This window comes from Aotus nancymaae, unplaced genomic scaffold (genome assembly GCF_030222135.1).
Source record: "Aotus nancymaae isolate 86718 unplaced genomic scaffold, 86718_ANA_hifiasm-v0.15.2.pri h1tg000036l, whole genome shotgun sequence".
Lineage (NCBI taxonomy): Eukaryota > Metazoa > Chordata > Mammalia > Primates > Aotidae > Aotus > Aotus nancymaae.
This window is the reverse complement of record NW_026988450.1, coordinates 73,662,792-73,688,032: the sequence shown is the minus strand read 5'-3', so window position 1 is coordinate 73,688,032 and position 25,241 is coordinate 73,662,792. Positions and strand designations below refer to the sequence as shown.

Below are 25,241 nucleotides of genomic sequence, written 5' to 3'. Positions count from 1 at the left end.
ACTATTCAAGAAGACAGGAGGTTTGTAGGGCAGCGGGCAGGGAGGCAAGTATGCATTTGAGAAATTACTAACATGTTTATTCAATCCAAATATAGTTACAGATGAACTATATCAGTTTATAATGAGATTTCCCTTACCAAACTTTAAATTGTATGTGATAAAAATATTTCCTCCATTAGTCAGTGAATTGCTATTGAACCCTGTGCCTGTGCCTTAAAGAATCTACAGGCATTTAAAAGCTTTCTCCTGTCTGGGACCCAAACAAAAAAAAACTAAAAGCATATGAGAGGTCAAAAGCATTGCTAGAATTACACATTCAGCATCACTTTTATTATAATCAGCTGGACTTCAAATGCTTTTTTTTTTAAAAAAAAAATAAGATTAATAGGATCATTTCTGAACAGATGGTTTTAAAACTAAGTGTGATGATAGGGAATATGTAGTTTCTCTCACCATTAAAAAACAATCCTGTTTTTTAGAAAGTTCACAGTCAACTCGGCTTTATTGCTTCAAAGAAGCAGTTTGCACACAGGACAATAAAACTGTTTAATAAAAGAATATAATAGGCTTAGCAGATGTTGCAGTCATAGAACATTTTAGGTAAATGGTTTAGAAAGGACATTTCATTAGTTTAGAAACACTCTGGAAAATCAAATTCAGTTGCTGAATTTATGGAATCTCTCTCTGAGGAAGGATTTGGGTCTATTTCTCTCTAGTTAAAAGAACCAATTTCTACCAAAGGCAGGGAAGAGGGAGTTGTAACTCTTCTAACTAGCTCATATTATCCATGTTCTTGCTTATGTTAATAAAGACAGCTTTTAAAAAAATCTTCTTTTCCATTTGTTTACTGACAGCTTTTGGGGTGTTAAAGAAAATCATCACTTTCTTAGCCATGAGTCCTTCAACATTTGGTTGACAACCGTTAGATGAGAACATAAAGATGGTTCCTGCCCTCGAGGATTTATAGCCCAAAAGGAAAACAAAAAATGACAAATAAAAAACATGCTCATTGTTACGTGGTTCACACCATTTCTTACTAATTGACAGAGAAGACAGACAACTGTGCTGGGTTTACAAAATCATTCCTCTGCTAATAACAAAGCAATGAAAACAATGCCACCTTCTTAAGAGCAAACTTAAGTCTCAAAGGAGGAAAACAGTGTTACGATTTTATAATGTTACTCAACAGGCAATCCAACCACTAAGATTATAGGCAAGTATGGAACAGTCAACATTACAAATGTGGATGCTTATTTCCTAATAACAAAGATGACACCCTTGATTATTTTAATAAATTATGCTATGATTCAACTCAGCTTCAAAAAAAAAAGAGAAAAATCAAAGTAGCAATCTTTCCGTCTTAATGTATTTCTCTCTTTTGCATTTTGCCACTTATGACCAGATAAATACCCTAGCCCCAAACACTTCCATTATATCTGACACAAAGTTAAGCAGACTTGATCTTACTTACCCCAGTCTGCTCAACTGATTCTAATTTGTATTCTTATTTAACAAAATGCTCATATTGTAACATACCCCATTATACATTTATTTGTGAGAGAAGTCTTAGTATGGTCATTATCATTATCATTCTCAAATAACAAGATCATTTCTCATAAGGAAGCTACTTTTCTGAGAGCGGCATGTAATGGAAAACGTAATGTTCATGCTATCATAATCAATCAATTGCAATTTATATAAGGAAAAAAATCCACCCTTGCTGTATCTCAGTGCTCCATCTGTGCTAACTGCCCCAGGCTCAGCCATGTCTCAGCCCCCAGGTGCACTGAACCACATCTATCAAAATATTTATCCGAAATAGCTTTGTAATACGAGTGGAATGTCCTTTTAGATGATTTCCTTTGAAAAATGCGTATGTATTTAACTGGCAACTCTAAACTTTTGGAGATGGCATATCACACGAATCCACTTATTTAAACAACTTCCCTTCGTGGTGGTTATAGCTGATCTAATATAATGATAATACAAACACAATATATTTAATATGCTTTCTATTTTCACATTTGACTATGGCTCTAACCTCCAGCTGAATATGCCTCAGTTCCAATCCCATCCTGGTTCTAAGTGTGAGTTGAATCCTGGCTAGAGAGTAGGAAGATAATCTTAGATATAAAATTTCAGCAGCAAGGGCACATCAATATTATGCATAGCTAGTAAAAGCATTAAAGTCTACAACAGTTTTTGAACAGGTGGATGTGAATCTCAGCTTCTGGGACTGCAATTTATATTATAGAAAGAAAACCAAAATGATATCCAAAAGACAAAAAGAAAGAAAAATGAAGACCCTCCTGACCGAAGCAAAAGCATACCAAAAATCTACCCAACTTTAAACATTCAGCACTCATTGCTGAGGAAATACCTCTACCATACCGTCAACGTGTTCGCTGCATAATCAGTACCTAAAACAATGGGTCAGCACTTTGAGTCACCCTGAGTGTGAAGGGCAACTGGAAAGGTCAGTTCCCTTGTGCCTCACAAAAGCACACGCTCTGCCCTGCTGGCAGCACCTGGCAATGGCTTGCCTTTGCTTCCTCTGCACTAGCATTCTGCCCTTGGGGCTTCTGTGCCACCCCCAACTTCCTACATTTTGAAGGAATCAGACAGCGTGGCGAGCAAACCTGAGAGCAGGGCCAGGACAGAATGCTCTGAAGGGCCTTCCTGGTGCCATTCAAGGGCCCCAAAGATTGCTCAATAGTTCCACAGGAATGTGGCACTAATTCCACCTAAGCTGGGAAAATTCCCTTAACCCCTTTTTCTTTTTATAAATAAAAGAAAACAAAATAATAATGTAGAATACACATGCATCCTTCCTTCCACAACAACAAAAAAAGACCATCATCATTTAACTGGAATCAATTAAAATCCAGCAAATATTTCATGGGCTATGTGCACAGCGTTTTGGACCCAGACAGTTTATTTTTAGGATCGCAAGTATGTTCATTTTCTGAAGCTGATATCACACCTAACATATTAAAAGTTGTATTCATACCCAATTACAAATAATTTTCTGCCCAAAACATTTTTGAAAGATTTTTTGTATCTTTGTTTTTGAAATTATTTGGTTGCCGGTTATTCATTTAATTTACAGTTTGCTGTGATTTCTCAGTGATGACTGCTAAATTTAACACTTAAAGAAGATGACAAAATATTTGCTTTTATCTTTATGCAAACCCTTATATTTGATCCTGCATCTTTTTGTGTTTCAAAGCCATTTTTTTTTTGAGATCCCTAAAATTTTTTAGGTCCCTGAAAAGTACCATACTATTTAGTCATTGTGCCTCTAGTGCCTAAGGAATATCATGGCCTTGACTGCAGAGAGGTGATTTGAGGAGGAGATGCTTCCCTCAGAACTAGCAAGAAAGATGCAGGGTGAGCGTCGGGGGAGGGAAGCCTAGGTGAGGAAAAGGATGGTTGATAAAACCCATGTCACAAAGGCTCAGACTCAGTAAACCAGCAGACAGGATATCTGACCATTCAACAGTCCCTTTGTGTATAACTAGTAGGGGACACAAAGATGAAGAAAGCACTTTCCCTTCCTTCAAGGAATTCATAACCTAGTAGAGGAAATAGGACTTGAGTGCAGGGTACAAGGCAGAGTAAGAATCCTGCTGTAAGAAAGATCTCATGTGCAAGTGATTACCAAGGCCACCAATTGAACAACTCCAGTGGAAGCCAATCACACTGTCATCTATGTGAATGGTATTCCCCACAGTTGTGCAATACAGTGGTCAAGGTAGGAGGGATAACAAAAGGCTTTTCAGAAGAGATGGCATTTGGGAGGCATTTGGTGAAAAATAGGAAGCTCTTCCACTTACTAGCAGAGTGACCTCCATGAGATTCCATTTGCTTATCTGTAATAGGAATAACACTAACTTCATTGGGTTATTAGAATGAAACAAAAATACGTCTGTATACAGCATAATACCTGTGCCAAATCCATCCTTCTTTCCCCTTCTCCTTCCTTCTTTATTCAAAGATTCACAGAGCTTCTATATGTCACACACGGTATGAGGGACTGTATACACAATGAGAGATAATATCTATATGCATCTGCCTTTATGAAATTTACACTCAAATGAGACTATTTCTACAATCAGTGATAGAAGGAAGGAAGGACAAGCAGAAAAATCAGTGTGAGCAGTAAAAGTAAAGTAAAAGGAATGCTCAAAATACAATCAGTCCTCCAGTTTGTCAAGAGTAAGGAAGAAAAGTTTTAGGGCATGAAGAATGCATGGTAAGACCAACAGAGAAGAGCAGGAAAACTGCGCAGCAAGAGCAAGTTAGAAGCAAATCAGAGTGGGAAATAGATTTAATCTATGGTTTCCATTCTGTTTGATTGGCTAAGAGCTTCCTGGAAGGCTTGTCAATGCTGGCCCTGGGCAATGCAGGGGCTGGGGTGCTATGTGAGTGGTGAATTGGGCTTTCTTTGTCTAAATGAAATAGAGTATCCGGTCTTTGTAAAAAGTCACTTCTAGAAAAATCTCTGAATTTCTTTGGCACAAATCTTGAGCACTATAGCAGGACAGAAGACCCAGTGAGTGAGGCAGACCTCTGGCTAACTGATAGTACAGAAGAAGGCTGTGAGATCAAAGGAATATAGGGTGCTGGTTACTCTTAAGAAATTGGCTAAGCTTGGAATTTAGGTTGAGCTGAAGACAAAACAAAGTTACTGGACTGGAAAAAGCGAAGATACTTGAGTTTTGTAGGCAGAGCGTCCTGGGTTTGAATTCCAGCTCTTTCAATTACTAGCTCATTATGTCACCTAATCATTCTGAATCTCAGTCTCTCATGATAAAAAATATGGATATTAATATTTATTAATAGAATTGTGCAAATAAGCAAAACACCCCATACAGTATCGAAAACACATTAGGTGACTCAATAAATACTACTTTGCTTCCTCTTTTCCTGAAGTGACTGGAGGTCCATACATAAAACATTTTCTAGGTCTAGAGAAAAGGAATCAAAATTGAGAGAGCTGGGAGGGTGACCATCCAGTGTGGCTGGGCTGGGCAGCCAACAAGAAATACAAATGAGTAGAATTCAGGAAGTTAGAGGGCAGTGAGAGGAAGATAACCATTGATTTGGTTGGCTATCCACAGGGCATGGTCTTACGTGCTGGATACTACGGGAGGGTCCAGGGAGGGATAAAGTGTGGCATTCCTCTAGTGGAGTTCATAGCCCACTGGACAAGGTAGTTTTTAACCACAAATTATAATGAATAATGATGTGTGGCTAAGACTTAGGTACAAATGACATGGGAGGGCTAGAAGACGGGATGAGGTGTGAGGGAAATTGGAGAAAGTTTCACAGAAGCTGAAATGAGAGTTGCATCAAAGGACATCAAATGTTTTCCAACTGGAGTGAGAAAAAAGACATTCTCCTATGGACAGGAAAAGGATGTGGAAGGAAAGGAGGGTGTGAAGAGTTTTAGGGGCCTTGACATCAGCTGAGACGTGAATATCGTATAGGATAAAAGCAGGAATGGGGAAGATGGGTGAAAAAGGAGTCAGGCGCTGAAACCACCTAGGATAACTTATTATTCTGTTTTCTATTATTATCATCATCTTCAGATTGTCCTGAAAAATTACAAGACTACTCAAGAACAAACAGTTTTTTTTTTTTGAGATGGAGTCTCCCTCTGAAGCCCAGGTTGGAGTGCAGTGGTGCAATCTCAGGTTACTATAACTTCTGCCTCCCAGGTTCAAGTGATTCTCCTGCCTCAGCCTCTAGAGTAGCTGGGATGAGAGGCATGCACCACCATGCCTGGCTAATTTTTGTATTTTTAGTAGAGATGGGGTTTCATCATGTTGGCCAGGTCTTGAATTCCTGACCTCAGGTGATCTGCCCTCGGCCTCCCAAAGTGCTGGGACTACCAGCATGAACACTGCGCCTGGCCTCAAATAGGTACTTACCATTAAAATTCTACCCTTTGTCAGTGAAACTGAAGATGCATTTCTCCTACCTAGAAAATAATGACCAGGCTGGGTGTGGTGACTCACACTTGTAATTCCAGCACTTTGGAAGGCCTAGGCGGCTGGATCACCTGAGGCCTGGAGTTCGAGACCAGCCTGACCAACACGGAGAAACCCCATATCTACTGAAAATACAAAATTAGCAGGGCATGGTGGCAAATGACCATAATCCCAGCTACTTGGGAGGCTGAGGCAGGAGAATCACTTGAACCTGGGAGGCAGAGGTTGTAATGAGCTGATGTCGTGCCATTGCACTCCAAACTGGGCAACAAGAGTGAAACTCTGTCCTAAAAAAAAAAAAAAAAAAAAAAAAAGAAAGAAAAGAATGACCTAATTAGGCAAATAAAAACACAAAGAACTGGAAATGTTATGGATCATATACAAAAAAACTTGTCTAACTGAAAACTGGTAGGTGACATGGAGTTAACTGAGATCAGAGTTTGACTCACAACTTAGAAAGCAATTCATTTTTTAAAAGCTAATATTATCTTGAAAATAATTAAATGAAAATTAATTAATTAAAATAAAAAAATCACTGCAGTGACAGGAATTAAAATGAAATTAATATAAGGAACACTGACTGGATTTTTAAAAATCCCATTTCACTAATTTACTTTGGAATCCCTTCATGTTTGGTAAATAAGTAAAAACAGGTTTTTTTTTTTTGTTTCATTTTCCATATTTTTCTGTTTCAAAGTCTTGAATGCTTGAAGCTTTCTTTTGTGCTTGGGATCTCCAATCTGCCAAGCAGTATGGGTTAAGCTTCCCTGTCTGCTGGGAGTGAGTGGAGAGTGGGTGCACAGTGAAACAGTCTGAGAGGCCCTTGTCTCAAGAGCTCTGAAGTCCTCTGAGGATGACATCAGCATTCAGGTGAATCATCTGCAGCTCATTCCACCTTGCAAAAAGAGGTGGTAAACACAGCACAAGCTACCCTGAGCAGGACAGAGGAGGCACCTAGGAGAGGGAGGCTTTAGAAAAGCCTGGTTACCTGCTAGTGCCAGGTCCCAGCAGGAGATATGCAGATGATCCAGAAATCCACTTGTGTGATCCTGACATTCTTACATTTATACAGCACCCCAAACTCACAGGTATACAAACAAAGTCTTATGAAGCACACCTGTTGATCCCAATCTGCAATACGAACAAGCAACAGGGCCAAAATTAAGGCACTGGTCTCCAACTTTACTGTTCATTTCTTAGGTTACTCTACTAAACCCCAAGAGAAATTCAGAGGATTATCCAATGAATCATTATCATAGTGTAGTATAAATAAAGAATTAAATAAAAGGCAGTTGCAACCTCAAATATGTCCATAAACTGTAAGTTGGAAAGGTAGTTTTAAAATACACTTTCCAATTCCTTTGAACTAGAATCAAATTTAGGACGCTGTAGGAAGGCAGTTCAAACAAAAGCTAATTTTGTTTAATGAACTAACCAGGAAGGCATTGTGAAAGTATTGTGCAACTAAATGCTTAGCTAATTACTGTGAGATCAAATAACTGTTACCATAGTTACTGCACACTGTTTTCCATAATAACTTTTATCACTTCAATAAATCTTTGTGACGCAACAAATATAAAAAGTTTACTGTAACATGACTATAATGTTTTGGAAGGCATACACTGATGGCTGACCTACTGAAATTACCTTCCCATATTTGTCAGTGAACAAGGGATGGTATCAGTATCTGGGTGACTCAATACCGAAATGTCTCATTGGTGTCTTTAATAAGCTGTAACACCTCAACAGTTGAATCTACCTGGTCCTGACTTTCAACAAGGAAGTCACTGGCCTTTTCAGTATTATACTTGGTCTCTGAATGAGAATAAAAATAACAGCAACCATTGATGAAGCAAAAGAGGATTTCAAAAGAGATTTCAAGCTAGTAAAGTCTAGCTCCAAAATCAGTTCTCCTTCCACTGTATTACACAATCCTATATATATATAAAATAAGGCAATTTCTATAACTGCTTTATTGCTGCAGTATAAAGTGTTAAAGTTAAACTAGAATGTCACAGGATACTCCATGACACAATGACTGGCTGGTCTGTTAGCTGAAATGATGTCACAGCTCCACTGGAAAAGAAACAATCTTTTAGTTGAGACCTAGTGACATCACACTCTGTCCTCATATGCTGGGCTTACTTATTTGGTCACGTCCACTTTTTCCTGTATCTTGTATGTCCTTTTCTAGATCGAAATGCTGAGATTTTTGAATAAAAGGCAAATATGATGTAATAAGATGGACAATAAACTTCTAGTATAAGTGTGATAAGATAAAGAAACTGCAGATTCGTAATTCAATTGTCAATGTAAGGGCAAACAGCCTTGGGCAAGTCACCGAATATCTCTCAGTTTTCCCACCTGAAACATGGAGCAATGATCCCCACCTACTAACTCACAGAGATGTTATGCAGATTAATTATTTAATATTGCTGAATTCTTTGAAGATATAAAGTGCTAAGAATAATAACCATTCTCGAGATGAAACATAAAGCATACACATGATTACAGAGTCATTAAAAAGCATGAGTGAAAAACAGTATCAAAAGCAATAAAATCAAGCATGCATCCTCCAGAACGCTGATATTGAAACCCTAGGAGCTCCTGCCCATGGAACCTGATTCATACCTATTCAGCACTGTTCCAAAGGTCTCAGTTTTAAGGGGCCAAAAGCCATTTCATTATTAGTTTCAAAGACGAACAGCTAGGATTCATGTCAGGGACTGAATCAGGCTTTGATGACTCAGCTGCTGTAATCTTTCATGTTCGAGATAGCCAAAGGCTGACATTAGTCCTATATACCCCCAATGCCTGAGTATTTAAGCCGAAACTTACCCTTGAGTCGACCCTGTTTCTTATTCCTGCCTATCTCTTCCACTCAAGTGATTACCACAACATTCCAAATACCTTTCAAATTCAATTGTTTCTCTCAAATTCAATTCCTCCTCTTTATGTCCACTTTGATAGTATCTTAACTTAGACCTCCCTCACTACTTACCTCATCACTAGAGTAATCTTATACTGGCTTCCCTGCCTCCACTTTTCCCTCCCCCTTACATTTCTCGTTCTCCTTCTCCTCCTTCTCCTTCTCCTCCTCCTCCTCTTCCTTCCCTTTTCCCCTTTTCCCTTCCCCTTCCTCTTCTTCTTCCTTTTCTTCCTCTTCCTCTCCTTCTCCTCCTTCTTCAGAGATGTTGTGTCACTATGTTGCCCAGGTTGGAGTGCAGTGGCTATTCACAAATATGATCTCATTACTCAGCAGCAAAGTTTTCACCTGCTCCATTTTCAACCTGGGCCAGTTCACCCCTCCTTAGGCAACCTGGTGGTTCCCTGGTCCTGAGGGGTCACCATATTAATGCTGAACTTAGTGTGGACACCCAATCAGCATAATGCAGTACAGGCCAGAATTCCTGGCCTCAAATGATCCTCCCATCTCAACCTACTGAGTAGCTGGGACTACAGGCGTGCACCACTGCACCCGGCTAGGTCTGTCTTTTATCCTACCCAGGATATAACACACCAGTGACCATAACTTGTTTCTATTTAAAGCAATTCAACACATGCCATTGCCTACAGGAGAACATTCAGATTCTGTTTGTTTTTTTTCTTCTTTTGAGACAGAGTCTCATTCTGTCGCCCTGGCTTGAGTGCAGTGGTGTGATCTCAGCTCACTGCACCCTCCGCCTCCTGGGTTCAAGCGATTCTCATGTCTCAGCCTCCTGAGTAGCTGGGTTTACAGGCGCCCACCACCACTCTCCACTACTTCTTGTATTTTTAGTAGAGATGGGGTTTCACCATGTTCCCCAGGGTGGTCTCGAACTCCTGACCTCAAACAATCCTCCCGCCTTGGCCTCCCAAAGTGCTGGGATTACACGCATGAGCCACCATGCCCAGACCTTTCAGATTCTTTAGTAAGTCATATAAGGATGTTCATAATCTGTCTCCTGTATACTGTCTCCAAGTTCATTTTTTACCTCTTCTTACGTTCTCGCCACACTTTATATAGTTCCTTATGCTGACTGCTACTACAGTTACAAGACTGTATCGAAATTCTCAATATTTGTAAAGAGACTAGTCCTAAAGAACCATAAGGGCCGTGCTTGTCTTTTAGTTCAGTGTGGCATAAAGTTCATATGTAATCAATAAATGTTAAATGAATGAATGAAGGCTTCCAGAAGACAGGCTAACAAGTTATGTTTAGCTTACTTTGTTACACTCTCAGTTCAGTAAAAGGCTCTTGAGCAATTAACTTCATTGATGTTGCTAACTATTGATGATGACTGATTCAGGATGTCCAATTATTGAGACTCAAGTGTAGTAAGTTATCCTTTGCAATACAGACTTAAACGATTTGCTTTCCAAGCTTATCGGTTTAATCAGATTCCATGAACTATTGCCAAAAGGCAAATACTCAAAACATAAAACAATGATCTTAATGATCTTGTAGAAAGCTATAATCATTGAATATTCACATTTATCAGACCCCTGCTGTAAAAAACTTCTCTTCATCCAAGTCATGATAGGCACAGGACACAAATTAATCAAGCAGTGAGCAGATTACAGAGGAGTGTCATTTTACAGTGGCATGGTTTTGCTCCATAGATACAAAGTTAAACAGTATTTTAAAAACCGAAACATCCATATATGAACCAGCTTCTCTTACTCAAAGAGTCGGCCAGGTGCGGTGGCTCATGCCTGTAATCCCAGCACTTTGGGAGGGTGAGGAGGGCAAATCAGGTGAGGTCAGGAGTTTGAGATCAGCCTGGCCAACATGGTGAAACTCTGTCTCTACTAAAAATGCAAAAATTAGCCGGGTGTGGTATCATGTACACATAGTCTCAGCTACATGGGAGGCTGAGGCAACTGAATCACTGGAACCCAGGAGTGGAGACTGTCACAAGATCGCATCACTTGCACTCCAGCCTGGGCTACAGGATGAGACTCCGTCTCAAACAAACAAACAAAAAACAAAGTTAAAGAGTCAAATATATCTTAATCCATTTTGGGTAATAAGCAAAGATAGCTATGCATGAGTTCACATTTTGTGAAATTAAAAAAGAGAATCACGAAACTAAACAATATATTTTTTAAAAAGTCATGATCTCTTCCCCAATATGTGCCAAATTAAAAATTCCTACTTTTTGACACTCTTCGTCCTCCAAGATCTCAATTTGCATTTTCTTTTTTTTTTTGAGATGGAGTCTCGCTTTGTCGCTCAGGCTGGAGTGCAGTGGCGCGATCTCGGCTCACTGCCTCCCAGGTTCAAGTGATTCTCCTGCCTCAGCCTCCTGAGTAGCTGGGATTACAGGCGCGTGCCACCACGCCCAGCTAATATTTTTGTATTTTTCATAGAGACAGGGTTTCACCATGTTGGTCAGACTGGTCTCGAACTCCTAACCTCAGGTGGTCCACCTGCCTTGGACCCCTAAAGTGCTGGGATTACAGGTGTGAGCCACCACGCCTGTTCTAAGCTTAAGACTACTGCTATGATTACTCATGAGTTTTGATCTGCAGGGTCTGGCACTACTGACAATACCACTATTCCTAAAATTACTTCTTCTCTTGGCTCCTGCACTACTGTGGGATCTTATGCCTCATCCCTCTCAGACCATTCCTCCTAGGGCATCTCTTTCTCTTTCTAGACAATGGATGCATGTGCATCTCAGCACTCTCTTTTGTTTCTGCTGAAACGTCAACATTAAATCTGGATATGCAATTCCTAAATAGTTCATTTTTAGCCCTGATTTTTCTCTCAGAGTTCAGGTTTCCATCCCCACCAACTTAAGGGATATTTTAATTGCTCATCACACCATTACTTCAAAGAAATGTTTAAAATGAAATATACCATTTTTTCCTTTACTCTCCAAATAGTTCTTTTTGCTTTGTGTTTTTGTTAATAGATTGATGATTCTCTCAGGAGCCCATGATAAAACCTTGGGATCCTTTTCTCTCTCTCCGTCTTTGTCTTCCTCCTTCAAACAACCAACAGAAGTCCCAGTGACAAGGCCAATTTCCTTTGCCACATATGTCACAGCTTTCCTTTCCTTTCTAATTTCATTAAGTAAATGTTGACCTTCTTAAAACATACTTTTATTTTTATTTTTCTTGAGACAGCATCTTGCTTTGTTGCTCAGGCTGGAGTGCAGTGGTGTGATCCTGGTTCACTGCAGCCTTGACCTCCCAGGCTCAAAAAATCCTCCCACCTCAGCCTCTGGAGTGGCTGAAACTACTGGTGGCACCACCATGCCCAGCTAATTTTTTTTTTAAAATATAGATGAGGGTCTCACTATGCTGCCCAGGCTGGTCTCAAACTCCTGGGCTTGAGGGATTCTCCCACCTCACCTTCCCAAAGTGCTGGGATTACAGATGTGAGCCACCATGGCCAGTCAAAAAATACATGTTTTTATACATGGATAAGTCCTCTCTCTGCCTTCTCTTTACTTTCTAATGTCACCAGATCGAACTTTTTGAAATAAGAGTTTGATGAGGCCATCTCTCATTCAAATGTCTTCTATAGTTCAACGTGACCTATAAGATAAAGTACTGATTTCTGTATTCTGAGACAAGGTCTCGTTCTGTCACCAAGGCTAGAATGCAGTGGCATGATCTCAGCTCACTGCAGCCTTGACCTCCTGGGCTCAAGTGATCCTCCCGCCGCAGTCTCCCAAGCAGCTGGGACTACAGGTGTCCATGACCATACTTGTCTAATTGTTTTGTAGATAGGCCTCCCTATCTACAGGCTGGTCTCGAACTCCTAGCTCAAGCAATCCTCCTGCCTCAGCCTTTCAAAGTGCTAGGATTACAGGTCTGAGCCACTATGCCTGGCAAAGTACTTTCTTAGACTAGCATTCAATTCCTTTAGCAGTTTGGTCCTGACTATCTAACCTTACTTCTCACAATTTCCCATAAAAATACCATACAAACGAAAGCCTTTATATATATTTGTCTCACTAAAGTAAATGAATAAACAGTACATATATTTATTTATTTATTTTTATTTTTTTGAGATGGAGTCTCGCTCTGTCACCCAGGCTAAAGTGCAGTGGCGGGATCTCAGTTCACTGCAAGCTCCACCTCCAAGGTTCAAGCAATTCTCCTGCCTCAGACTTCCAAGTAGCTGGGATTATAGTCACCTGTCACCTAATTTTTGTATTTTTGGTAGAAACGGGGTTTCACCATGTTGGCCAAGCTGGTCTCAAACTCTGTCCTCAAGTGATCCGCCAGCCTCGGCCTCCCAAGGTGTTGGGATTACAGGTGTGAGCCACTGCACCCGGCTGAAAACATATATTTAGAAAAGGTACCCTTGGCTGGGCTCAGCTCACGCCTGTAATCCTAGCACTTGGGAGGCTGAGGGAGGCAGATCATCTGAGGTCAGGAGTTCGAGACCAGCCTGGCCAACATGGCCAAACCCTGTCTCTACCAAAAATATGAAAATTAGCCAGGCATGGCAACGCATACCTGTAATCCCAGCTACTTGCGAGGCTAAGGCAGGAGAATTGCTTGAACCCAGGAGGCGCAGGCTGCAGTAAGCTGATATTGTGCCACTGCACCACAACCTGGGAGACAAAGCAAGACTCTGTTTAAACAAACAACAAAAAAAATGAAAAGTTATGATTTTCTGTTTCTGTATTTGATGCTCAAATCAAATGTTCAGATCACCTTCATTTATGAATCAGAGTTTTTGTCCTGTGATATTCCCAGGAACATAGTAATTCTGAACATCTCTCCTTCCTCTTTAACAGACACTGGAGTATAATTCCAAGGTCTAAGTTTTCTTGCCTCCAACTTCCTTTACTGAGCCTGAATTGCAAAGAAACACAAGTCTACTACTGCTCTTTTATCTTCTATTTCTTTTTTTCTTGCCTTTTTTTTTTTTTTTTTGAGACGGAGTTTTGCTCGTTACCCAGGCTGGAGTGCAATGGCATGATCTCGGCTCACCGCAACCTCCGCCTCCTGGGTTCAGGCAATTCTCCTGCCTCAGCCTCCCGAGTAGCTGGGATTACAGGCACGCGCCACTGTGCCCAGCTAATTTTTTTGTATTTTTAGTAGAGACGGGGTTTCACCATGTTGACCAGGATGGTCTCGATCTCTTGACCTCGTGATCCACCCGCCTCGGCCTCCCAAAGTGCTGGGATTACAGGTTATCTTCTATTTCTAATCCCAAACTCCTAGCATTTTCTTTTTCTAGTCATCCCCAACAGGTATACTGGACCTGAAATTCTCATGAAAGCCTGAACATTATTCAGGAGTAAGGTCAACTATAAGGAAAATGATCAGTTGGAGACAGCATTCTGTTCTTTCCAACAATATAGCAGGACATTGATAACACATTGTACAAAACAAAATCTTAACAGGAAAAGGTGATTTATGCCTTCGTACAGCAATACAGACAGTGTTAATTGTGTTTGTTCTTGTTATGGACTATTTTCATTATTCAAGAAACTTCACTAAAAAGTAAAGTCTATAGGAATTCTCACTTTATAAGACATGCCACTGAACTCATAGTTGCTTTTCTAACCGCTATTTCATTCTACAGTTTGATGGGGTTTAAAAAATAGACCTGCCCCGCAAGCTCACACGGGGTTAGTTACATTCATTTGTTCTTCATTCGGGTCACAGGATTTTGTTCTAGGTAAGGCAACTATTTTGAAGTGTGCCCTTGAGAGACAATTCATCCAGAAATGCTTACAAATCAAATAACTTAAAATAACAGAGGCTGCATGATACACATTTACAGGAAGAAAATGTACAGAAAGGTCAAAAGGAAGCATTAAAGCCATTCTCAAATAATGGGCCCTAAAAGTCTAAGAAAATTTATAAAACAACTAAGGATCAATAGATGTTCAGAGACAAAGAAAACTAGGCCTTTTAAGCGGCTATGTGTATGATGAGAACAGCGTATGATTTGGAGTCAGAAAGTCATTTCTAATGCAGGCTCTGATTTTTATAAGTCATATGACCTGCAGAATTCAATCTCTAAGGCAGGGCCTGGACTAGGGTAAGGTAAAGGGGCCACCTGCCTTAGGGGCGAAATTTAAGAGAGTGCAAAAAAAGAAAAAATGAATCAAGATAGGAGCATTTTAATGCAATAATGTAAAAATCAAAGTTAATGCAAAAGGTCGGGCATGATGCCCCACACTTGTAATCCCAGCACTTTGAGAGGCTGAGGTGAGTGGATCATCTGAGGTCAAGAGTTTGTAACCAGCCTGACCAACATGATGAAACCCTATCTCTACTAAAAATACAAAATTAGCCAGGAGTGGTGGTACATGCCTGTATCCCAGCTACTGGGGAGGCTGAGGCAGGAGAATCACTTGAGCCCAGGAGATGGAGGCTGTAGTGAGCCGAGATGGTGCCATTGCACTCCAGCCTGGGCAACAAGAGTGAAACTCCATCTCAAATAATAGTAAAGTTAATGCAAAAAATTCATGATGTAAAAAAAAAATTTTTTTTAATAAAGCCAGGATCCAACCTTGCAGTTGGCATAACTCACTTCACTTGTCTCTCCTTAATCCTAACCCTGTTGGACTGTACATAAACTTTAATTTTTAGGATACTACATAAACTGTTACTTGATCACTGAGTTTTGGCATCCTCTTAAGTTTTGTGCCTGAGGTGAGTACCCTCACCCAAGTTTCAGCCTGCTCCTGGTCTGAGATTTCTCATTTGTATAGTAGTAACAATCAAAACAAAACAAAAGCTACATTCCCAGGATTGGTGTGAAGATTAAACGAGAAATTTGCATGCGTCAAGGTACTAGAAGAGATAAGGCAATTTTTCAGTATGATCATTTTATAAAGAGTTGGAAGAGTTAATGAGGCTGAAAGATGGTATAAGAAAAACTCCCAGAAAATGAGTCTAGTGAATTGTCCTACTTTTCTTCCCTACGCTGTGACAATTTTCTCTGAGTCTTTCAGCTCTTATGTGGTTCTGAAGTAGCTTCAACAACAGCCCACCCTGATCACCTGAGGTCAGGGGTTTGAGACCAGCCTGGCCAACATGGTGAAACCCCATCTCTACTAAAAATACAAAAATTAGCTGGGTGTGATGGTGTGCGCAGATGGTCCCAGGTACTTGGGAGGCTGAGGCAGGAGAATCGCTTTAACCTGGGAGGCGGAGGCTGCAGTGAGCCGAACTCGCACCATCGCATTCCAGCCTGGGCGACAGAGTGAGACTCCCTTTCAAAAAAAAAAGAACAGCCTGTCCTGTCCTGGGCCAGGCACTGCTGAGAGTGACAGACATAAATGGGACTCCAAAGAGGATATACACAAGGCATATGTTCTCTATCCTTTTTAGGGTTATCTTTTTAAAGGAATATGAATGGAATACAAACTCAAAAATAAACAGAAATGCTAAGATTAAAAAAAAAAAGTCAATGAAATTCATACTCATGACAGTCCACTTTGGGCTATGCCTCAGACTTCCTGGGAACAAGCATATCTACTGCTTTTAGGGCTTACTCTTGGGAGAGACCCCCTCAAGGACCTGGGTTAAGCTTGTTTCTATGTTCATCTGAGAAAATTCAGAGGGCCAGTTATGTGCCAGACATGGGAAATCTGAAGATTCATAATGTATAGTCCTTGTCTTCAAGGAGTCATCTATCTGAGACATTAGAAGAGTTGAAGAACTCTAAACACTGAACAGCAGCTTTCATTCATTTCAACATTTTCAGTGAGTGCCAGGTGTTAGGAATTGTTATAGGCACTGGGGAGACAGTAGTTGAGTAAAACACAAAAATCTCTTTACACTCTAGAGCTGCTATTTGAGAGGGATTCTTGAGTTAGTCCAGGATTAAATCTACTCTAGGTCACAACAGGCCTCTTATTTCTTTTTTTTTTTTTAGACGGTGTCTTGCTCTGTCGACAAGGCTGGTGTGCAATGGCACAATCTCAGCTCACTGCAACCCCCGCCTCCCGGGTTCAAGCGATTCTTGTGCCTCAGCCTTCCGAGTAGCTGGGATTACAGGTGACAGGAGCATGCCACCATGCCCAGCTAATTTTTTGTATTTTTAGTAGAGACAGGGTTTCGTCATGTTGGCAAGGCTGGTGTCAAACTCCTGACCTCAGGTGATCCGCCTGCCTCAGCCTCCCAAAGTGCTGGGATTATAGGTATGAGCCACTGTGCCTGGCCCTCTTACTTCTTTCTAGAGCATGAACATGGTAGACCTAGAACCTAGAAGTGAAATTAACATGAAGCTAGAAGTAACTTTTCAGTTTCTTCCTAAGAACATCTGTTCCACGAGCCAATAGGTATAACTGAGTATGCCAATGTCTAAGAGAAGACCCCTACAAATATTATAGAACCAGACTGACAGATCTGGTAAATGGCAATTAGGTAATGACTTATATTCAGTCACTTTGAATTTTTAAATCCAAGTCTAGGCTTCTTGAAGACAGATGCCATCTCCTACCTTATCCCTCTCTCTGCTCCCTGAATCACCTAATCATTACTTGCTGATTTAATGCAACGTATGGATTGAAAACTATATTCGAAATGAGTTTCATTCACCATAGTTATCATCCCCCCAGCGACCTCATTATGAGGTCCCTGCCACCGGCACAGGAAGTAGAAGAAATGGTAAGGCTGACCAGCATAAACATACAGATCTACATCTACTTCAAGAGAACAACATAAAGGCACTCATTTAAACCTTTTTTTGCAGAGACACTGAAATGGTCAAAACCACTGCCACATTTACAAGAATACTACTTGCTTTACATAACACCTGGGACTTCCAAAGCTCTTTCAAAACCATCATTTCATTTCATTCTTACATCAAAGCTATGAAGTAAACAGAGTGAGCAATACAATTGCAGAAAGGAGGAAACTGATACAGAATGGGTCTCACCTAAAGTGACAGAGCCTACCAGTGAGTTTAGGAAAAAACTAGACTTCCACTGTGATGTTTACCCCATGACACCAGATTGTGGAGCTAAAAGCATTGAGCTCCAAATTTCAAAGTGCCAGGCACAATGACTGTCTTATTTATTGTTGCTACTCTAATGTCCAGAACAATTTTTGGTGAATGAACGAACAATAAGTGGATAAATACTAATAAATGGATGAATGAATGAGTGGCAAACTAAAGGAAAGTTTGAATCATATAGTTTTCACAAAATTATATACATTTTATATTTTATTTACTTTATTCTGAGATGGAGTCTCATCCTGTAGCCCAGGCTGGAGTGTAGTGGTACGATCTTGGCTCACTGCAACCTCCACCTCCTGGGTTCAAGTGATTTTCCTGTCTCAGCCTCCCAAGTAACTGGGATGACGGGTGGGCACCATCACATCTGGCTAATTTTTATATTTTTAGTAGAGACAGAATTTCACTGTGTTAGTCAAGCTGGTCTCAAACTCCTGACCTCAGGTGATTCGCCCACGTTGGCCTCCCAAAGTGATGGGATTACAGATGTGAACCACTGCGCCTGGCCCATAAAACTGATTTTAAAAAATGTTCTTCAAAAGCTTCTAAGCAGTGGTTTTTGTTTTTTGTTTTTGTTTTTCACTTCTTTACCTGATTAGCTTTTAACCAAAGTAGATATCTTCCCTGACCTATTTTCAAAGCTAATTTTTAAATCTCTTGGTTATGAAATCTTAAGGATTAAATATTTGTTCTGTAAAAATGTATAATGGTTCAGTTAAGAAAAAATTCAAAGTGTAAGTATGTTGATTAAATTTCCAGAATTCAAGATGCTAGAGTTTTATTAAAATGACTGAAGTGTGCTGAATCTCCAAAGAGAGAATTTAGTTCTCAGTATTTCAAAAGTGATGAAAGTCATACCCCAAATTACCTGAGAATAGTAACCACAGAGCATAGAAACCAAATTGAAAAAGTAGAAAGAGCAGATGCTTCAATAAACAATAAAGGCTTTCTGATACTGAATCTAGACTAAATTTGAATATGGAACTAGAGTTTTCTGACGGAAAGCATGAGCTTTAGCATTTCTAACCTTGCAAATTTGAGCACAGTTCCATTCTTTCCCTAGATTAACACAGCAGGAGATTAGCTTGCATAAACTTGCTTTCATAGCATGCAGCCTAATAGCGACTGGCGATTGGCGGTAAGTGTTAAACAATAAACTTTGAACAATTCCACAAAAAAAATTACAGGTAAATACATGCTTCTGTAATGACTATGGAGTACTTTGGTTGACTTACAAAACAGTAATTTTCTCCCCCTTTTCACTGACATGTAAATATTGAGGCTTCTTTTCTTAGAGTGATTATATACTTTTCTCGGTAGGCTTCATCCAATACACTTATGTATGGCATAATATACTCATGTTTTGCCTTAAAATATCTGTTCCATAGGATATATTTGAAATTAAGGAATTTGGCTAGGCACGGTGGCTCATGCCTATGATCCCAGCACTTTGGGAGGCTGAGGCGGGCAGATCACCTGAGGTCAGGAGCTAAAGACCAACATGGTGAATCCTGATCTCTATGAAAAATACAAAATTAGCCAAGCATGGTGTTGCACACCTGTAATCCCAGCTACTCGGGAGGTTGAGGCATGAGACTCACTTGAACGAGGAAGGCCAAGGTTGCAGTGAGCTGAGATCATGTAACTGTACTCCAGTCTGGGTAACAGAATGAGACTCCATCTCAAAATAAAATAAAATTAAATAAATAAAATGAAATTAAGGAATTAAACCACAATCAATAAGAAGAGGCCCACGTAGATCCAAACTCTCATATTACTGAGGAAACTCAGGCCCAGAGAAGGAAAGCAAATCGTACAATGTCCTCTAAGTGAGGGAGCCAGCAGGGAGGGCTAGTACCCAGATCTAGTGGGGAAAGCAGCCACTACACACAAAACTATAGAGATATATACAGCCCCAGTGAATCAAAATGAACTGCCCCACATAGTAATCATCCTTTAGCTAAAATGCTGTCTTGGTGGAGAACCGCTATGCAGATGAATTCATCTTTAATTTACCCTCCTGATTCCATTCTGAAAAACACATTTTTACACTGGGCTAACACTAGTGACTTAGCTTAAGGAACCAGATTCTTCTAGGTAGTCACATTCAGGGGCCACTCCCCGTCCACTACTCTGACTCATCAGAGAGGTATGTCCTCCCATATTTCTTGATTTGAAACCCAAGTCCAAGAGTCGTGTAGTAGGGTGTGTTCCAGCTCTGGCTTCGACACTGACTGTGGCCGCTAGAAAGTTACTGAAACTTTCTGGAACATTAAAAGATTTCTTTTTTTTTGAGATGGAGTTTTGCTCCATTGCCCAGCTAGAGTACAATCACTGCAACCTCTGCCTCCCAGGTTCAAGTGATTCTCCTTGCCTTAGCCTCCTGAGTAGCACCATCATACCTGGCAAATTTTATATTTTTAGTAGAGATGAGGTTTCTCCATGTTGGTCAGGCTGGTCTCAAACTCCCAACCTCAGGTGATCTGCCTGCCTTGGCCTCCCAGCAGGTGTGAGCCACGGCATCTGGCCAAAAGATTTTTAAATAAAATATTTATCCCAGAATATCCAACCTGCAATATCTGCTTTCTTTTTGTTTCACCAGGCTGCTGCCTCAGTTGCTTCATCTATAAGACAAGAGGTTGGATTAGATGAGCCCAGAGCAGTTTCCAGCTCCAAAACTGCAGTGTGGCATAGCTGAAAAGAGCTAGAAGTCAGAAGATCTGATTTCTATTTTTATCTTATCCATTTATTAGCAGTATGACCTTAACCTCTGAGATTGATGCTTTCTGACCTATGAATGAGATAACATTACCTGCCCTGTTTTAGAGTTGTTGAAAGCATCATTTGATAAACATAAAGCCATATAAACATAAGCTATTGTTTATATGATGATTACTACTGTTAAATTTGTGGGTACTGCAATAACAAGAGTAGACCACAAGGGTAAGACGCTGCTGTTCCACAACTCTATGGGATGACTCAACCAAGTGCTGGACTGTAGTGGTCTCCAACCTTTTTGGCACCAGGGGCTGGTGTTGTGGATGACAATTTATCCACAGACTGGGGTGTAGTAGGGTTGGGGGGAGGGGGAACATGACAATGGTTTCTGGATGAACTTGTTCCACCTTAGATCATCAGGCATTAGTTAGATTTTCATAAGGAGTGCAAAACCAATAGGGCTCATACTTCTTTTTTTTTTTTTCTTTTTGAGATGGAGTCATGCTCTATTGCCCAGGCTGGAGTGCAGTGGCGTGATCTCAGTTCACTGCAACCTCTGCCTCTCCGGTTCCAGTGATTCCTCTGCCTCAGCCTCCCGAGTAACTGGGATTAGGTGTGCGCCACCATGTCAGGCTAATTTTTGTGTTTTTAGTAGAGATAGGGTTTCACCATGTTGGTCAGGCTAGTTTTGGACTCCTTACCTTGTGATCCACCTGCCTCGGCCTCCCAAAGTGCTGGGATTACAGGCATGAGCCACTTCGCCTGGCCTAGGGATCATGCTTCTATGAGAATCTAATGCCACCACTGATTTGACAGAAGAGGAGCTCAGGTGGTAATGCTTGCTCGCAGGCCGCTCACCTCCTGCTATGTAGACCAGTTCCTAACAGGCCATGGACTGGGAACCCCTGCCCTACTGTAAATCCTGTGGCTGGCAACATTAACTCAGAAGGAACCCATCTCTGGCTAACACAGGACTCTCACTTTCTTTTTACAAAGTTCTGTGAGTAGGCTGGGTGCAGTGGCTCATGCCTATAATTCCAACACTTTGGGAGGCTGAGGCAGGCAGATCACCTGAGGTCAGGAGTTCAAGAATAGCCTGACCAACATGGAGAAATCTCATCTCTAATAAAAATACAAAATTAGCTGGATGTGGTGGCATGTGCCTGTAATCCCAGCTACTTGGGAGGCTGAGGCTGGAAAATCACTTGAATACAGGAGGCAGAGGTTGCGGTCAGCTGAGATCACACCACTGCACTTTAGCCTGGGCAACAAGACTCCATCTCAAAAAACAAACAAACAAACACACAAAAAAAACAAAGCTCTGTGAGCAGACCAGAAACTGCTAGGGACCATTGGTCAGTTGTGTGACCACATGTCTTATACCAAGGAAATGTCAGGCAATAGCTTCCAACCAAGTCTATCCTTTAAGTAACCTCTGGGGACTAAATAAGAAGCAAATCACATTGCCACGCCTATAACCTCCCCCCACCTTTCTCCATTACCTCTGTGTTTTCTTATCTGTGGCTTTACTCATTCTTGAGTTCCTTCTAATCTTTTCTGTTATGCTTTCTGGAACCCTCATACCATTATAAAAAACAAGCCATCGTCCAGCTGCACACAGAATGCTCCATCTTCTTGCCTTACACAAAACTTAGCTCTTGCCCAGGCTGAGCTTGCTTTCCTATGGAGGTTTGCCCATTCTCCCCGCCTCAGGGGAGTCAGAAAAGTGGGGGTGAATGAGATGGGGGTGGGGTATTCCCTTGAATAAAAGCACCCAACTATGCAGATGATTACTAGTATAAGACCATAATCTCCAATGTCAACTGGGCCTCTGGGTCACCTATCAATCGTTCTTGCCTCTTGTGAGCTAGCCCTTGTTTTCATTTTCTTAAAAGATTACTCTAAGATTCACCAGTCTTTAATACAGCTATCAATCCCTGCTATACTCCATTCCCTCAGCAAACAAACTTGTCTCCTGTTTCATAGAACAAAATTAAGTCCATCAGCTTTAATCTTCAGTCTCCTGCCCTACTCTTACAAAATTATTGACATCTATACCCACACTTACTGGATTCCAAAAGACTGCCCTTGACTCTCTGCCCTTCTGTCTCTGAATAGATGCTACTATGTGAATCACATCTCTTTCTTCTCTCTTCAACCTCCTCCTTTTAATAGCATGAGCTCTTTGGGTCATAAAACTATTTACATATTTTCTGTCCCTCCAAAACTACCACCACCACCCTCTCATGCTCCTGTGTTCTTCTCTAGCTATTCTTCATTGCCTTGGCTGTACCACTGGTTCTATGTTCTTACTTCCCATGCACTTATCCATTGAAATTTGGTTTTGCCCAGCCTGGCTAAAGTCACCAATGATCCCTCCTCTAACCTCATCTTACTGGACTGACTGTTTACATTTGACACAGGAGATTATCCTCTTTTTGAAACTCCCCGCCTTTGGTTTCTGAGATGACTCCCTCTTGGTTCTCCTGGAACTTCTTGGATCATTCTTTTCCCATCTCTTTTGTGGGCAAATTTTCCTTTAACAGTCTGCTTTTTTTTGTTTTTTGAGATGGAGTCTCACTCTGTCGCCCAGGCTGGAGTACAGTGGCACAATCTCCACTCACTGCAACCTCTGCCTTCCACATTCAAGCGATTCTCCTGCCTCAGCCTCCCAACTAGCTGGGTTTACAGACACACACTACCATGCCTGAGTAATTTTTGTATTTTGAGTAGAGAAGGGGGTTCACCATGTTGGCCAGGCTGGTCTTGAACTACTGACCTCAAGTGATCTGCTCGCCTTGGCCTACCAAAGTGCTGGGATTACAGGCATGAGCCACCACGCCTGGATTCCTTTAACTAACTTTTACATGTCAGGGTGCTTCCAGAGTTTCACCTTCAGCCCACTTCTTTTTTAACTGAACATTCTTCCCCTGGGTGAGCTTGTCTGTTCATAATTTCAGCTTTCAGCTACTGCCTTTGTGACAATGGCTGCCAAATCTTTACTTGCAGCTGAAATCTCCTTTCATTTTTGACATGTACTTCGAACTGCCTCACTGATATCACTACAAGGATGCCAGAGACTTCACAAATCCAGAGTGTCAAGGCTGTACTCATTAGCTTTGCCCCTGCATTATCCTCCTCATATTCCCCCTCACTCCTTTCTGGTGCACTGGCCTCTAGCTTTTACCTAACTTAGAAATCTGAGGCTTCAGGTCAGGTGCAGTGGATCATGCCTGTAATCACAGCACTCTGGGAGGTCGAGGTGGGTGGATCACCTGAGGTCAGGAGTTTGAGACCAGCCTGGCCAGCATGGTGAAACTCTGTCTCTACTAAAAATACAGCAATTATTGCAACAGCTGGGGCTGCAAAGAAAAAACAAACAAACAAACAAACAATTAGTCAGGCATGGTGGCATGTGCCTGTAATCCCGGCTACTTGGGAGGCTGAGGCAGGAGAATCACTTGAACCCAGGAGGCGGAAGTTGCAGTGAGCTGAGATTGTACCATTGCACTCCAGCCTGGGCAACAGAGCGATACTCCACTTCAAAAAAAGAAAAAAGAAATAAATCTGAGGCTCCTCTTTCACTGCCTCCTTCCTTCCCATAATCAGTTAGTATTCTTTTTACCCCCTAGATACTTCTTTTTAAGACCACCTATTGCTTGAATCTAGTTTCTCTTCCCCATCTTCACCTCGCAGTCTTAATTTAGGCCTCATTGTCCCTGCCTGGACTGCTGCAATGGCCATCTGACTGGTCTTCATGCTTCAGGATTCATACCCTGAAATCCACCTTCCCCACTGTTGATAGAAGGATTTATTTAAAACACAAACTGGATCAGACTGCTCCAATCTGACATACAATACAACAGTAATGAAAACAACAAGTTGTCTGTACATAATATGCCTTCACCTGGCAAACAAGGGCCTCCATGATTCAACCTTTGCCAATATCTCTGGCTACATAATTAGTATTTCCTATTCCAGCTTTATGCTCCAGCAACAGCTAAGTGCTCATAATTCCTTCTGCACACGATGCTGCTTCCTTCCTCTCTGTTTGTGATCACACTGTTGTCCCCTCTGCCTAGAATACGCCACCCTTTATTCTCCAACCTGGTTAACCTGAGATTCAGTTTAGTTGCCATCTCATTGAGGAAATCTTCCTTGATGATGAAGGAAGGATTAGGTGTCTCGCCTCAGTGTTCCTGTGATACACAATACATATCACTGTCATTGTAATTCTACATTGCTTCAAAATTGTTTATGTGTTTACCTCCTTGTTCAAGCAACAAATCACTCCTAAACTCTATGGCTTAACTCAACAGTCATTTATTTTGCTCACAAACTTGGGCAGGGCACAGTGAGGATGGATGACTGATGACTTGTCTCTATTTCATGTAGCATCAGCTGGGGCAGCTCTCCTGGAGCTGGAGAATCCACCTTCAAGATGGCTCATTCATACAGCTGACAAGTTGGGACAAGCTGTTGGTTCCTCTCTGTTTGGGTCTTTAGGCTTCATCACAGCATGGTAGTTGGGTTCTAAGAGTCAGCATACCAGGAGACAAGAAGTGGAAGCTGCTAGGTTCTTAAGGTCTGGGCCCAGAACC

At 41.2% G+C, this 25,241-nt stretch overlaps 1 protein-coding gene across 4 annotated transcripts in view; it reads right to left on the bottom strand.

Moving 5' to 3' along the window:
• The window catches only part of NSMCE2 (NSE2 (MMS21) homolog, SMC5-SMC6 complex SUMO ligase), a 278,569-nt gene that overhangs the window by 84,701 nt on the left and 168,627 nt on the right, over window positions 1–25,241 (bottom strand). The gene's annotated exons all lie outside the window — the stretch shown is intronic.